The sequence below is a fragment of the Amblyomma maculatum genome, chromosome 1 (genome assembly GCF_055883805.1).
Source record: "Amblyomma maculatum isolate TAMU_Amacu chromosome 1, ASM5588380v1, whole genome shotgun sequence".
Lineage (NCBI taxonomy): Eukaryota > Metazoa > Arthropoda > Arachnida > Ixodida > Ixodidae > Amblyomma > Amblyomma maculatum.
Genome location: NC_139344.1, coordinates 291,975,016 through 291,992,504, shown reverse-complemented (window position 1 = coordinate 291,992,504; position 17,489 = coordinate 291,975,016). Strand labels below are relative to the sequence as shown.

At 47.7% G+C, this 17,489-nt stretch overlaps 1 pseudogene; it reads left to right on the top strand.

Annotated features, from left to right (window-relative positions):
- Positions 1 to 2,757: 2,757 nt before the first annotated feature.
- On the top strand, positions 2,758 to 5,565 carry LOC146206797 (uncharacterized; annotated as a pseudogene).
- Positions 5,566 to 17,489: the final 11,924 nt, after the last annotated feature.

Sequence of the window (17,489 nt, the reverse complement as noted above, 5' to 3'; positions counted from 1 at the left end):
TTTACATCGTAACCGATCGTAAAGCTTAGTAGCATCGTTTTGAAGCTGTAGATGTGCGTATAAACAGTCAGCTTTGTTTGAAAAAAGCAGGGGTATGCTTATTGCTAAATATCTGGATAATGTGTAACAGTATGGAGAGATTAAATAAGATAGCTGATAAGATGGAACCCTGGAGAACGACATGCATGTTTGAGTATACAGTTACCGCTTTGCTACCCAACTCGACTAAACCTGTGATGTTCATTAAAAGCAGTCACTTAAAGAGCGCGGGGAAAGGAGGCTGTCTTCTCTTGTAATGTGGCGCGTTTATTAGATGCAGTAACGTCACCAGTGGCGTCACCCCCTGCGCCTGTGATGCCGCTTCATGGATGGATGCGCTCACATTCACTTCTTAACTGGAATCAGTGTTTCGCACCACGCCGGTGGCTGACCAGTAAATTTTTACTTACGTAGAGTTGAGTAGAAACCTGACACAAAACTGAGTTTTGACTCATGTTCCTACAGTTTTGATGTCTGCGGCGCACACTAAGCGCAGAGGAACGCATATGGTAGCAGCAATAAAAGGCCCCACGTTGCAACGCCGTAAAAATATCCTCACTCCTGTCGGGCGCTTTGTAAACTGCATCACGGTACTTTATAACGCAATAAACGTGCACGCTCACGCGTGGTCTCCAGAGGCGATTGATTTGCCTAAAACCCCGAGAAAAACATGTGCGCAATAAAGGCGCCTCACCAGGGACGCATAAAAACGGCGACCATCGTTCTTCCTCTCATATGATCGCATCTCCGACCCAGTCATTGCGCACGCGATTACTGCGCAAAGATGCGAAAGAAAGTGCTGCGCGAAGATATGAGTGCAAAATGCGTCGGACGCAAGAAAAGCAGGGAATGAAGGCTAACTTGATAGAGCTCTCAGCAATAACATCGCCTCAGTGTTTGGTAACAAGTTGTCGTTCAAGTTTACTACACGTCGCTTTATTTTTTAGAGGAAAATTCCATTATGGTGAGATTTAAAAAAAAAAAGCCTGAGACTTGTTCAACGTCTCTTAGGTGAATCTGGAACTTATAAGTGGCAGTGAACAACAAAATGCATGCAATTAAATCATGCATGCATATAACGAAGAAAGGTAGGCTTGAAAATCAATATGCAGAAGACTAAGGTAATGTTCAACAGCCTCGGGAAGGAACAGCAGTTTACATTAGGTAGCGAAGTACTGGAAGTAGTCGGCGAATATGTCTACTTAGGACAGGTAGTAACCGCAGATCCGGACCATGAAAAGGAAATAACAAGAAGAATAAGATTGGGATGGAGCGCATTTGGCAAGCACTCGCAGATTATGACTAGCAGCTTACCGGTATCGCTCAAGAGGAAAGTATACAACAGTTGCATCTTACCTGTACTCACCTATGGGGCTGAAACGTGGAGGCTAAAGAAGAGAGTTCTACTTAAGTTGAGGACAACCCAGACGGCTTTAGAACGAAAAATGGTAGGGGTAACGTTAAGAGATAGGAAGCGTGCAGAGTGGGTCAGAGAAATAACTCAAGTTACCGACATTCTAGTGGAAATTAAGAAGAAATGGACATGGGCAGGACATGTAGTGCAAAGAGAGGATAACCGATGGTCGCTTAGGGTAACAAACTGGATTCCAAGGGAAGGAAAGCGTAGCAGGGGGCGGCAGAAAGTTAGGGGTGCGGATGAGATTAAGAAGTTCGCAGGGGTCAAGTGGATGCAGTTAGGACAGAACCGGGTTAAATGGACAAATATGGGAGAGGCCTTCGCCCTGCAGTGGGTATAGTCAGGCTGATTATGATGATGATGATATAACACAAGGATATTTAAAATCAGCATAATCTATTGTCAACATATTTTGAACGCAATCTTGAACAAATGTGTTTGTTCCAGTATAGAACGAGAGGAAGAACACAGCTGCACAGTATGGAAGAGCACTGAACAAGGGTTCACAGGGAACCTTAGTTCACAAGCCGAGCCAACGTTTTGAGAAGGCGGCATGACTCCTTGCCCTCTGTCGACCGAAACATTGGCTCGGCTTGCGAACTGAGGCTCAAATAATGTGTTCTATTTTTTATCGAAAGCTACATTGCCAACGAACTTGCGTTAGCGCTGGGCCGCACTCCGCGGAGGCACAGAGCTGTTGCCTAGCAACCGTAACAGCTGGTCGACGCCGTGCACTCGCAGCGCCTTATAACATGACGTCACACCGCCAGCAATCATGGGGCCCTATTTTAGACCACGGCCGGTCTCGAGGGAGAGCGCGTTTGTCTCTTCTCTCCCTCGAGACCGGCCGTGTTTAGACACACATGGCCACCGTTCGACGCCGTGTTGTTTCTCTGATTGGATGACAAAAAAGTCACGTGTTTCAAATTTGTGGCGCGAAATCGCGGTGACGACGCATGGCTTCTTGCGGTGCATGAAAACTGATTTTGAGCACCGCTGTTCGTGATGCCTTGATGGTATATATAAGTAATAGAGCTTTCCACAAATTGCAGCGCTGCGCCATCCCCTGGCGGATCAGCGAAAAGCATCATGGGAGAACGGAGCGCTCGTCTCCCGCGTATTCACCGCGTTCACGTCTTTTGGCTCTCCGCCCGACACCGTCCGGTTGTTTCTCCGACTCCGCCGGTCCCCGTGCTAAGCCTCCTATGTCACGGCGTCATCGCCGCGCTGCTTCACTCTGTTTTCTGGTGATCTTGCTGTGCTCGGTGTTTCTTCGTATCGCATGACACAGTTGGGTGTTCCGTTGTACTTCCATGGATCACCAACCGAGCACGGTAAGTAGACGCAAAGACCACTTCCATTTTGCTGCCGTGGTTGCTGCTGTTTACAAGACTGGTTCGCATACTGATCGTTCGCGGTAGTTTTTGTTTTACTTCAGTAGCAACAAAATGTGCGCGCAGCGTTGCTGCCGTTTATCCAGAATGTAGTAGTAGCTGTTCGTAGAGTGCGAGTTGTGTCTCCGCCAACGCTTCAACCACTGCTCGAACGTGTGATGTGCGTGACACCGCACTGCGATAGTGTACGCGCGACACTTTATTCAAACGGGTTACTGTCGAGACGATGACTCGTTCAAAATGCTAGCGTAAGCCAAGTAATACGTCGTGGACTTCAAACTGTGAACGAGCCCAGAAATCAATTATCAGTAGAAATTTTTATGCTGGGCAGTTTCGCAACTTACTTTTTCTTTACGAAGAGCATGAAACAGTTGAATGTTTCTGTTATGTGTAGATATTCTTCTTCACGCTTGGAGTCTGCAGAGTAGTGGAGAAAAATGTTCCTTTACGTCTATAAAAAGTCGACCCGAATGCAGTTTCGTTCCTTTTGTCCTTCTCTATCGCAGAATGAAGCTTTTTTTTTTTTCACTTTATCTTCGCATGCTTCAGTGATGTACACTTGAAAACGTTTTTGTTTTTGCTCCTCGTCATTCTTTGTTACTTACTCCTAGTCGGTGTGCTCTATTACTGCCGTTTGTCACTGCGGGGGTGGCCCCCGTCAAGCTGTCCACGGCATTTTGCCTTACCTCCTCCATAATGTTTGATGGAAATTACGAAAAAAAAAAGCACTGAAAGCGAGTGAAGTACTGACAAAATTTTCTGTTCGCCTAGAAATGTTTTGACGACAAGTACGATCTATTCAGTCATTGTGTGGAGCCCATTAGTAAGCATGCGCAGGGTTCTCCATTAAATATATAGGGGGGAGGGGGAGTGGCAGCATTTTAACAAAAACCACCCCCTACTCACAGTGGTAATAAAGCATTTATTTCAATGTTATATATTTTCAGAAAATAAATATTATTGGGCAGCACACTTCCCATAATTCTGTCAGAAAATCTGCATGACCAGAACCCTGCATTTGAAACAACGACGGGACAGGTCTAACAGTATAAATGCATGGGGCAAACTTGGCACTTCCTTTAGATGAACCCCCCTCCCACCCACCTCATTTGCACACGCCTATGCGTTTTACTGTCTCCCCTTGTAGAGTTTTGACTGTTGTCACAGCAGAAATATATCAGTCATTCTAGTGCTAAAAACATTATTACATACCTTTCATGTAAATCAAATGCTTATACCTAAAAGGAATCATGGTTTGATCTGTATGGTCCAGGCACTACTGCAAGCTATGAAAAATATTTCATCGTTTTCTTCAAGCCTTCCAAAAGGCCCATGGAACAAATAACTGAAAGACCTCCACACAAGTTTTTCAGAAGAATTCATTTTAAAGCATGAGAGGGCTTATTCCGCTTCCAAACATTGCATTGCAGGATACAGAGCGTTTAAGGCGGAGAAGGTGCACGACACACTGCTCTGCAAAGCTGGTGCAAATGTGTTCCTCAAATCCAACGTTGAGACATCATTTTCTGTATCCAAGCAGTATAAGGTGGCTGGCGTTATTTCCTCTGATGGGCTTGTGAGGAACGGTTGCTTTAACTATCGCGCAGGAGCGTCAGGGGTATGCAAACATGTAGCAGCACTGCTGTGGTTTGTCCTGGACATGAAGCGTTCTGTACGGACATATATTCAGGACACTGCATCCTGTACCGCGAAGCCAAGAGTCTAGGCAAGTGGCTCAAATAATGAGAACATGCGCACATTAAAATTTGATGACTTGCGCTTCGTGAAGCATGTGCCCAACCAGGCAAAACAAAGTAAACGTGCAAGGCTATGCACGCATTGAGTTGACACGTGCCGACATACGAGGACTGCATAAAACAATTTGCGAGGAAGATATGCATCCTATGTTGCGTGAGAGATTGAAAGACAACTGTTTTTCTCCTGTTCCCTAGCCACTCATCCAGCAAGACACAGTGTCTGCAAAACTAATGCTCACACTTCCGACAAAGGTGCCATGGAGTGAGCATGTGCCAGCGGGCTACGATTTTGCCGACTGCGCTGTCACACTCGAAGAGGCGTGGGCCCTTGAAGAGAGCACAAGAGGCCAGAGCAGCTCTGCAACTTGGTCGTTTGAGAGGGCAAAGTGTGTGTGACGGAATCCCACTTTGGCGACATTATTATTCACCAGAAACCAGCAGATAAAATGTTCTTAATGCGAATATTTGGGTCAAATGCCTTGCAAACCAGTTATTAGAGGGATGGCTTGCCGAATGAACACAGTGCTGTGCGGCGGTATGTAGAGAAGGGTACGTCAGTCGAAGTGTATAACTGTGGCCCGTGCATCAGTCCTTGTGTAGCCGTACTTGGTGCCACACCAGACAGAGTAGTCAAAGATGGCGACCACTACGGTCTGCTGAAAGTGAAGACCCGCTCGGCTGCTAGAGACCGAGGAGACCTTCTGAGTAATGCTATCCAGGCAGCATATGATACCTGAAAGATGGGTTATTTCGTACCTCGCATAAGTACTATCATCAAGTACAAGGACAAATGGCGCTGACGGGACCTTTTTGGTGTGATTTGTGGTTGACAATTGTGCTGAGTGCGCTGTCTAAAGGATTCAATTTGGCAGTTCACTTTCGGCAAACAAAATGATGCCCCGGCTCCTGCAGTTCTACAGGCTGTGCCAATCTCTTACAGTTTGAAATTACAAAGTGTATGCAGTCAAGTAATTGTTATCATTGTTTCCAATTCCATGTGCAATATAGAAATTATTTGCAGTGCTTAGATTCCTTGTTCATTTTTTGTTATCATAGTATTAACAGTTTGTTGGTGAAATGCCGCTTCCTTGTACCCACTTGTGCTTTATTTTATTATTTTGTACATATTGGTTCAGTGCAGTGCAAAAGCACTTGCGTATTAAAGTGTGCAGACTGTGATGGTTATGGTGCAATTTAGTTTTTACTCATACAAGTGCTCATGCAATATTTCAATTATATTCAGTGTTCAGACTTCTCGCTCTTTGCAATGTGCTCTTGAGAAGTAAATCTTTTAACAAATACTGCACAGCTGTACCAGTTAACTCTGTAACATACTTCCTGTGTAGCAAAACTTGCAAATCGACAAATCTAAAAAACCTGCCTTTTCTTTTCCTGTTTTGAGTACTTTGAATTTTTAAAATATAGAATGAAAGTTTATTGCAGTAAATTACTCATCTTGGAGTGACAGCCATTTCATAGCCACAGTGTTTTATTTTATTTGCTGCTTACTGGCATCTTCCGGTACACATCCTGGGTATAGTTCACATTCAGCAAGTTGGTGTGTTATGAAAACAGTCACATCTAAACTTATTGACTATATCTATGAGTTTGTTTGAAACTGCATCACCAGTTAACCTTTGCTGCTATACCATCATTCTGTTAACGGCCTAGAAGTGGATATTCGGATTGATGCGATAGTAAGTTTCACATATGAATGAAATGAGCAAAAATGATTATTTTTGTTTGGCTATGCTTCTGGTAAATGCAAATAAAAGATACAAATTATTGTTAAGAGCTTCAGAAATGACAAATATGGTGGAAGAAAGTATGGATATTGTCACGGTGTTGGCGACGGGGGCTAGCTTAATAGAGGCGGTACAGATGGAATTACGCGATCCGAGTGTTTGGTACATCCTGCGAGTGCGGAGCCGATCTACTTCATCGTCTTTTCGCTCCGAGCGCCCCCTGGCATTCCTCCCTGCTTAAGCGTAACTCACACAGTCACACGTGCACACAAGTGGACAAAAGCAAACAAAAAAAAAGTCTGCAGATGGAGTTTGTCAGTCACCGCGCAAAATAGGGCTTCATCCCCAAGAACATGAACTGTCTCTGCGCGAGGTAGCCGAAGGCCTCTGTGCTCTGGTGCATCCTGGAGCACCTCGCAGTTGATGTTGCTGAGGCGCCGCAATATTTTATATGGTCCGAAGTAGCAGCAAATTAGCTCTTCTGATAGGCCGCGGCGTCAGCCAGGAGTCCATACCCACCCCTGGTCCCCGGTGTTGTAGGAAGCTTGCCTGCGGCGGAGGTTGTACCGGCGTGAATCCTTGTCCTGTTGCTGGGTGATGTGGATGCGTGCTAGTTGCCGTGCTTGCTCAGCATCTTGAGCAAACTGCTCGGCGTCAGAACAAAGCTCGCTAAATTAATGATTCGGGGTAGTCAGTTTTGTATGCGTGGAGTTCTTGATGCGCTGTGGCATAGAGCAGCCCACAGACGTTTTTCGCAATCACCTTCACCATTGCAATTAAAATTTCTGAGGACATAAAAAAGAAACCGTTTTTGATAGCTTTTCAAACTTGGTCCACGTATTCTTCCCTACATCAACTTTAAATATCAATGAAAACATATTGCATAATATTGATGCACTAGTAGTTACGACCAGTCCAATAAAACCCTTAAACAGGAATATGCAATTGCTGTAGGTCTGACTTCTTGGCCACTAAGCGAAAAAAATGTAAGCAGGAGTGGATTTCAGGTTCTAAAAATATGTCCAACTGTAGGGAAAACATGTTGACGGAAATGAGGACGTTAATGTTGAGATGTTGTGACGACCGGAGCGGCCATGAGCGCGGGGGTATGCTCACCCCAGACGTTCGTTTTAAGAGGCGGAGTAGTAAGAGCTCGTTTTTGCGTCTTCAGACCGACTCGATACATATATTATGGTGAGGCTACCCAAAACTAATAGAAAATAATATGCCTCTGCCCGTGCCACTAGGTAACTAGGCTTATAGTAACTCTCTTGTAGCAGTTCAACGCATCTGCACTGGAGCTTTACTATTCGATCCGCCTGTTTTTCGCACCGCAACCAGATGCCAATAACACGGGGTGAAGTAAATGAGATGCGACCACTGTCGGGGAGCCCGCTTCACCAGCGCGGGCGACAGCCTCTGCCGCATGAGAAACTGATGCGCCAGATGCGATCGGTGGAAAGCATGAATGTGGTGCTGCAGTGGCAAAGCAAGGCATCGAATGCTAAAAAAACAAAAAGAAAAAAAAACTATTGGTAGCCGGATGGTCGTTCCCCTGTCAGATGACGGCATTCAGACGGCTTGAAGTGGGCTTCTGCCGTGCGTTCAATCTCCTCTTCACACTTCATGCAGGCACGCTAGCCGGGACTGCATGGAAGAAACTGTACAGGAATGAAAATATTGTGCGCTGTCGAGTCATTCGAAAAAACGAATGCAACCCAGAAGCACTGTTTTTTAATGAGGTAGTTTTCCATGCTCTTCACAATTTTTCCATTCTACTAATGTTATTTGGAATACGTTGCTTCCTCATTGAAAGTTATCGTCTTTTTGTGTAATCCGCGTTAAGGGGAAGGTGATTGCGATAAACGTCTGTGTGTTGCCTGATGCCACAGTGCATCAGCAACTCAACGCGTACAAAACTGATTATAAATCATTCATTGCTGTGTCCGTTACCGTCAATTTGCAACGACGAGAGAAAAAATGACTGAAGAAATATTGTTATAGCTGGAGAATGACAAGGACGAAGCGCCGCGCTCGTTTCTGGAAGATTAAGAAAAATAAGTGCGTCGAACGGGGGGCCCTTATTGCCTGGCTCGTTGGCTGTTTCTCATTGCATATATTGTAGTGAACAAAGAGCGGATTCACGAAGACGAGGAAGAGGACGACGAAGTGCCGCTGCGCTGCTCGAGCTCGCTGGTTTTGTGCCTTGACGGACTGTGTTCTTGGGCTGTTCACCGTGCAGCTTACAGAGGGCTATATTCCTTGTTGAACCCTCAGTAAAACCCCTTTCACTTGGTGGAAGTGAGGATTTCCGTCCGCCCTGGAGCTTCGCAGCCGCACACTACCAACAAAGCCATGACCGACGCTCCCACCCCTAGTACAACCAGCTCCTCGTCCCCCGTCTTCTGCGCTGGAGCTGTGCGCCAACGGAACCCTCCAATCTTCAGCGGAACCGGGAACCATGACGTCGTAGTTTGGCTTTCATCATATGAGCGGGTCAGTACTCGCAACAAATGGGACGACGACCTCAAATTAAATAACGTCATCTTCTACTTAACGGACGTTGCCAACCTGTGGTTCCGCAACCATGAGGCCGATATCTCATCGTGGCCTGCTTTTAAGACAAGTTTTGCCGATATCTTCGACCGCCTGCAGTGCGCAAGCTGCGCGCTGAGCAATGCTTGCGTGGCCGTGCACAACTACCTGGCGAGAATTTTGCAAGCTATGTTGATGTTGTAGATCTCTGCAAGCGCGTGGACACTTCAATGACAGAACATGCCAAGTTTGGTCACATTTTACAAGGAATTGACGACGACGCGTTCCAGATGCTTCTGGCCAGAAATCCAGCAACCGCCATCGACGTAATCAATGCATGCCAAAACTTTGAGGAATTACGCAAGCGCCGTAAAATCACCCGTTCCTCGCTTTCACACCAGGAGCCTCTTGCAGCTCTAACACCTGACGCAGAACAGTCCTCCTTGCTGCCACAAATAAAGCAGTTTGTTAGAGAAGAAGTTGCCCGTCAACTGGCCCTCGTTCCCCATCGTCCTGACGCTCCCTCTCCTTTGGTGCCAAAGTTGCAGCAAGTTATCCGCGAACAAATCGCACAAGCGCTTCCCAGTCTTCTTGAAGCTCCTGCTGTCGCTCCCTTGAAATACGTCGGAGCCCCAGTACAGTATAGCCAACCTTCTTTTCCAGCCCCTTTGACCTACGCGGCAGTGGCTGCGCGGCCTCCGCCTGAGCCGTTACCACCCATGCAGCCTGTCCTACGCCACGCATTGCTTCCTCAAACCTGCGACTCCGCGCTATTACAACCCGTGGCGCACTTCGGACAATCGCCCAATTTGCTACTACTGTGGTTGCCCTGGACAGGGGGCCTGTCGATGCCGTCGTCGCATGGCTGCGCATCCAGAACCTGCGTCTTCGGAATACTCCCCACCACTGCTTCGTTCTGCTCCTTCTTCGCCTGCATACGCCGCCGAACAGCGTTCATATACGACCCATCGTTTTCCTTCTCAACGTCGCAGGTCACTGTCACCAATGCGCCGACGACCACCCCCTGCTGACGAGGGAAATTAAGTTCCACGGTTCTTGAGGCGAGAACTGCGTGCTCTGTGAAAAGCTCAAGACCTCATACCTCGCCCACGAACGTTATAGGGATCTCTATCGTTGGTCTGTCTGTATATGCGCTGGTCGATACGGGTGCTGCAGTGTCTGTGATTCATGAGCGACTTTGCCGACTATTCAGGAAATTACGACGTCATTTAACGGTTCATCGCTCCGCACTGCCAGTGAAGAGAGGATTGCACCTTTAGCAGCATGTTCAGCGCGTGTCGTCATTGAAGGTCTTTTGTACAGTGTCGAGTTCGTAGCTTTGTTCTCTTGTTCCCACGACGTGATCCTCGGATGTCTTGTCTAAAAATAACGCCGTGATCGATTGCGCCCGAGCGGAAGTGGAATTTTCTGCACTGTGCGACGCACTGCCCGACAACTGTACACTGTGTCCTCAAAAGCTCGCCATTGCTGAAGATGTCGACGTAGCACCAGAGGCTTGTGCCCTTGTGCCTCTTTCGTGTCCTGCTGTGTCAGCCTTTAGTGTTTTATTTACGCCGTCTGCATCCTTCATCCACCGCAAGCACCTGCCGCTGCCGTCTGCTGTTCTCGATGTTCACGGTGGCTTCAAGAAGCTTCTCATCTACAATCCGTCTCCGCGCCCGATTACTCTGCTACGTGGGGAATCTCCCGGTTCTATTCAGCCAGCGAACCTTCTCTCTGACCTGGACGCCACCGAGACCTACCGTAGTAACTACATCGATGCTCTGCAGTCCGATCCGACGCCTTATTCGTTACCAGACGACTTCTTCCGAACCGCCATCGCTGACGCTCTTCCATCCACCTACCGGAGGCAGCTTGTGGCCCTTTTACAGGCGTTTTGCTTTGCCTTCGACGCCGCCAACACACCTCTCGGCCGCACTTCCACAGTTGCGCATCACATTCAGACCAGCTCTAACTCGCCTTTTCGACAGCGACCCTATCGTGTGTCAGCGGCAGAGCGTCGCGTGATCAATGAGCAAGTTGAGGACATGCTACAACGTGGTGTAATCCGTCCATCTCAAAGCCCCTGGTCTTCACCAGTGGTGCTAGTAAAGAAGAAAGATGGTTCGTTTTGCTTTTGTATCGATTACCTGCGCCTCAACAAAATTACCCACAAGGACAATTACCCCCTTCCGCGTATAGACGACGCTCTTGATTTCCTCCAAGGTGCCGAGTACTTTTCATCTCTTGATTTACGTTCCAGTTACTGGCAAGTGCCAATGGCCGCCAGTGACAGAGAGAAGCCCGCATTTGTGACCCCGGATGGCCTCTATGAATTTAATGTGATTCCCTTCAGTCTGTGCAATGCGCCCGCCACATTCGAGAGGATGATGGATAACATCTTGCGGAAGTTCAAGTGGCACATCTGCCTCTTCTACTTGGACGACATTGTTGTCTTTTCCATCGACTTCGCTACGCACCTAGAGCGCTTACGGCAAGTTTTGGTTTGTCTTACTGACGCTGGCCTACAACTGAATCTTAAGAAGTGTCACTTCGGTGCCCGGCAGTTGACAATTTTGGGTCACATCGTTTCTAAGGAAGGTGTTCGCCCTGATCCGGCCAAGCTGCGAGCAGTGGCGGAGTTTCCTAAACCAGTCTCACGCAAGCAACTTCGAAGCTTCATAGGTCTGTGCTCGTGTTTTCGGTGCTTCGTAAGGAATTTCGCTTCTATTATTGCACCCCTGACGAAGCTACTCGGGGGAAACAGTGACTTAACTGCCTGGTCGGCCGAGTGCGACGAAGCGTTTACCGCATTGCGCCATCTTTTGACATCGCCACCGATCCTTTGCCACTACGACCCGACAGCACCCACCGAGGTCCATACTGATGCGAGTGGCGTTGGCCTCGGAGCTGTCTTGGCTCAAAGGAAAAACGGCTTTCACGAATACGTCGTCGCGTACGCGAGTCGTGGCCTCTCTAAAGCTGAATGCAACTACAGTTGTGCCCCGTTAATATGGACGACCCGAATTATGGACAGTTTTTCTGGGGACGAAACCTTTTCAATGTATTTATGCCTCGTTAATATGGAAACTCGCTGTCCGGACAATGGACAGGGGAAGAATGCACGCGCCCCACATGGGCCCATGTATTTTTGTCTCGTTAATATGGACAGTGCTTGAAAAAAAACAGATGAGTCCGAACGCAAGGTAAAGAAGGGCGCGCCGCCCGCGAACCTACGCGACAGCCGATATGGCGGGATGCCTGAACGAGTCCTGTGGGGTTTGAAAGAACCAAAGCAGGCGTGTCGCCGTTCTAAGGGAGAGGGAGGGGAGGGGGGGGGGGGGGGGGGGAGCGCAAGAGCAGAGAAGAACGTACACAGCAAACCGAGGGTCAGCGTAAGAAAGACCCCGAAAGGGGGGAACAAGGAGATTTCTGGGTGCAGCGGAAGTGCCGCCGCAGTCGGGAAAACCGCAACATGTGGTTGCAATAAATTTTGCTGAACGTGAACAGAGAGGCCGGTAAAAGCGTAAGAAAGAAATGACAGGAAAAAAGACAAGTGCCTACGGTGGCGGTGGGAACTGAAGTTTTCATTCCCAAAGTACAATGTGTGTTCCATGAAGCCGTTAACGCTTTTCGGTGAGAGTTAAGACACACTCACAAAGTAGAGCGACAAAAGAAAGGCGTCGTACGAACAGGCAACCGGGACTGGGCGTCCCGTCCTGGACGCGCTTCCCTCTCATGCTCCTGGTTTTCGTCTCTGTTGCGCTGCCGAACTGCCAAACATTGCACACTAGGCGGTCCGTATGTCGGTTTCGCTTTGAGTCAACGATGCGACCTTGACAAGGTCTGAGCTCTTCGTGGTCGGCTAGCCGTCGTTCCAAACTGTACTTCAGTTTGCAGTGTTTGTTTTATGGGAACGCATAAAAACGGCGCCAAGAAGATGGTATGTTCGACAGCCCTCTGCATAGCAGCTTGACAACTTGACTCCCTTGCTTCCTTACAGAAACAGTACAAGGAAAAAAAGAAAATCAGAAGAACGGAAAGGCAGAAAGGTTAACTAGGCAAAAAAGTGCACAGCATCAGGAGCCTGTAACCCTCAACTTGAGTCTGGCTTTTGGGATGGCGGGAGTTAAACGCAAAAGAACAGAGCTAAACGTAGGCGCGAAGAAATCTGTGAATACAAGCGGCAAAAGCCATCTCAGTCAATCCAAGCTGCGAGGGACTAGTATGGACAGCTCAGCTGTTTCCTCGCCTTAGAGAATCTGAAGCAGCTACTTAGCGGCTACTTTGCTCAGTGAAGAGGCTATTTTGGAAGTGGCGATGAGTAGAGAATCAGACGCTGATTAATCGGCCAGTGAGGAGTTCGCGCTCGAAAGTTCGAGCAACACAAAGCCCAACATCACGGGTGTCATGGTAAGCGAGTCGCTTCAGACGGCCCTACAATTTTTCGAAGAAAACAATGACAGGGATAATGCACTCAAAATTGCAGGTTTTCTGTGAAATTTTCAGTCCAGTGCACACCGTTATGTACAAAAATAGTCGTTAATTACAATTCTCTTTTTTCAATAAAATCATTTTTGTTTTTATTCATGACTCTCTATTATGGATGACTCGCTTTATGGGCAGTTTTGGTCGGAAACCAAAGTGTCCATATTAACGAGGCACGACTGTACTCAGTTACGGAAAAGGAGTGTTTGGCAATTGTGTAGGCACTAACGAAATTCCGACCCTACCTGTACGGTCGCCAGTTTGACGTTGTCACGGACCACCACGCGTTATGTTGGCTGTCCTCTCTTGAAGACCCGTCCGGCCGCCTCGCACGATGGTCTCTACGCCTTCAGGAATTTTACATCCGCGTTATATATAGCTCTGGCCGTAAACACATTGAAGCCGATGCTCTGTCTCGTTCTCCCCTCTCCAACGAACCTGCTTGCTCCACGGCGACTGATTCCATCCTCTCGTCTCTAACCATCGCTGATATGCCTGTGGAGCAGCGCAAAGACCCGTGGCTCGCATCTCTTATCGACATCATGTCCACTTCTAACGCTGCTGCGCCTTCTCGGACTTTACGCCGTCAAGCATCACACTTCGCCCTGCGAGACGGTCTTCTCTACCACCGCAATTATATGCCTGGTGGCTGACGGTGGCTTCTCGTCATTCCCCGCCATTTACGACATGAAATTTGCGCCTCTTTCCATGCCGATCCTCAGTGTGCCCATCCTGGCGTAGTCAAGACGTTTCAAAGAATTTCTCAACGATACTATTGGCGCGTCATGTACGGTTATATTCGCAAATACGTCCACTCCTGCATCGCCTGTCAGCGCCGCAAGTCATCCACACCTCGTGCTTCTGGCCCCTTACAACCCCTTCCATGCCCGGCCCGTCCTTTTGATCGCGTTGGCGTTGATCTTTACGGGCCACTTCCCTGCACGGTCTCAGGGGACCGCTGGATTATCGTCGGCATCGACCACCTCACTCGATATGCGGAGACCGCCTCCCTACCTGCCGCTACTGCCCGTGAAGTTGCCCTCTTTTTGCTTCATCATTTTGTTCTTCGCCACGGCGCGCCGCGTGAGCTACTGAGTGACAGAGTCTTCCTTTCCAACGTCGTTGAAGCTCTACTGGCCGAATGTCGAATCATACATCGGACCACCACAGCCTATCACCCTCAAGCTAACGGGCTGACTGAGCGCTTCAATCGTACTCTCGGAAATATGCTCACGATGTACGTTGTCGCCGATCAGACTAACTGGGACGCTGTTCTTCCTTTCGTGACGTACGCTTACAACACCGCCACGCAGTCAACTACCGGATTTAGCCCTTTCTTCCTCCTTTATGGACGTGAGGCATCGTCCACGATGGACACTATTTTACCATATTGTCCCGACTCCTCCGAGTGGACTCCTCTTTCCGACGCTGCAAAGCATGCGGAGCCAGCTGGCCGCAGTTTAACATCGGAATCTCAGGGGTGCCAAAAGCATCGTCACGACAGAGATCAGACGCCACATGTTTTCCCTGCAGGATCCCTCGTTTGGCTCTGGGTTCCTAGCACCCCACCGGGATTGTCATCAAAATTTAGAACTGAGTACTGCGGCCCTTACCGCATCGTTCACCAAACCTCCCCTGTAAATTATATCGTGGAGCCACTCACTCCCTCTTCGGACATGCGTCATCGCGGCCGCGAAACTGTGCATGTAAGCAGCCTCAAAAGGTACTACGACCCGCTCGTCTTGTCCTCGCCATAGATCGCCACGGTGGCTCCTCTTCGCTCCCGGGGGATATTGTAGTGAACGAAGAGCGGATTCACGAAGACAAAGAAGAGGACGACGAAGTGCCGCTGCGCTGCTCGAGCTCGCTGGTTTTGTGCCTTGACGGACTGTGTTCTTGTGCTGTTCGCCGTGCAGCTTACAGAGTGCTATATTCCCTGTTGAACCCTCAGTAAACCCCTTTCAATATCTTTATTCTTCTTTTGTAAATATATTTCTCCCTGTTACAATAATATGCCAAAATTCAAAAACCTTGAACGATTCACAAATTCCGTAGAATCTTCAGATCTGCGCGGTGTGCTATCATTGGACAAGGGCCTTATTGAAGTGGCCATAATTACTAGCGCAACAAAATTATGCAAGGTGTTTTTAATTATTTTGAAAGCTGGGGTAGGGGAGAAAAGGTGGAAAAAGTTTACACAATGTTAAAACTATTTTTGTTTTAATTTTCCTAAGAAAATTTTAATGTTCGCTGTTTTCTATAAATTAGCGCGATCTCATCTCTGTATTCAAATATCATATAAATATAAGCTTCAGCTGTTTGCGGATAACTATACTGAGAACATAGTGTGGAATTATTGCTGCTCTACCATGAACCTTTTCTGAAATAAAGGCCTGCAAACTAGGAAAATTTCGTTTCCTGGGCCGATGTTGAGAATTTTTATAAAAACATATACATATACTCGAAAGAGAAATTAAACTGAATACAAATAAAAACATGTATATATTTAGTCGGATAATTTTCAGCTAGCTAACTTGAACATACTTTGTGCAATCTATAACCAAAGTTGGCCAAAACAGCAGAGAAGCTCAGAACTCCGCCCCTTCGACGTTATTAATCAGTCATCACGCAACAATATATAATATTTTGAAGTAAATATAAAAGTTCGAACGACCATCCTTTTTTCGATCATAGGTGGGAACGGGAGGGGAAAGATAACGCGCGCATTTGTCGATGCACCAACTATATGGATTTACGCAAGGTTGTGGATGGTGGATGGGGAGGCTTTCTATTTGTTTAGAAAATATTATGTCCGCGGTTGGCTTGAAGAAACAAGGCGTTTACGAACAAAAAGAAAACTATTTATTAGAGCTCGACTCGAGCAGTGCGCGCTGGCGGCCGCTCATCGGCGCGGGGCGCCGGTGCAGACAGGAGAGGGCTGGGGTAAAGAAGGAATGGAACGTCGAGAGGGTCGTTGGTCCTACGTTCACACGCGCAGCCCTTGTGAACACAACACCGCGGAGGGAATCGCGCATTCATTGTTCCCCCTAGTTTACGCGTCTACGCGTAACACAACAGAAGGCATCCCCAGCTGCACGGCTGTGCGGCCTCCGCCCGAAACGTTCATTTCAGAGCTTGTTGAAGACGCTACAAGACTTCTGACAGCTTCTTATGCCTTTCTTTAATTTCTTCCCTCATTGAGTTTCTTTTCATTGTGATGTGCATAATTTTCTTTTGCGCCTATATATTGTTACGTATTCAGTACGTAACGGGGATGTTTATTGGTAGTCTAAGTGCTGCGATTCCGCAATGAACACCAGCGCACACCAACGTAGCTTCTGTTTCTTCTTATTCCCTCCAGCCTCCTCTTCCATCCCTTGACGCCTCGAAGCACGTGACAATATGTTACATGTGCTTCGGTTTGTGCTTGCTACATATCTGTGAATAGCAGAGCTGTGAAATGTCGCCGGAGTACGGATTACAGCAACGGCGGGAAACCAACGCATTGTCGGACTCAGTGAACGCCATCATCTTAGACCGTGAGCATATATCTTTGCAGCATGCCATTGCTTCATAATTGGTTCTATATATTCTCATACCAGTCCCACATGTTCTCTTTCCGTATTTTCCTCAAAACAACTGCGCGAAGCATGACTTCAAGAACTAAACGAATTTTCGTCCGGGTTACATGCAAGCAAGTGCGTGGACTTATTTTCTGGCTGCGATATGAACAGCATTTGCGCCGAAAATAGAGAAGCCGTGCGTAACAGGTGTGTGTGTGCCACCAACGCGCGACAGAACACTGCAGGCAGCCATTTGCGCCAAGTTTCTTGCCTGCGCAGCGCGCCGCAGTCAATTAGTAACCGAATACTACGCGCCTGGCTTTGTACATATATTTTAGACAGCGTCTCTCCTGCGCGCTGGAAGCAATGTTCGCTCAGTTTTTAGATTTTGTTAAGAGTTCAGGGCAGCTTTTTTTTTTTTTTCACATGTACAGACGATGTTTTGAAAACTGTCCGTGCGGTCTGTTCAAGCAAATGTTACAGTGGGGCGGACATTATGTGCGTGATGCCGCTTGATGATTACAGCGCAAGTGAGCCCAATTTTAAAATTT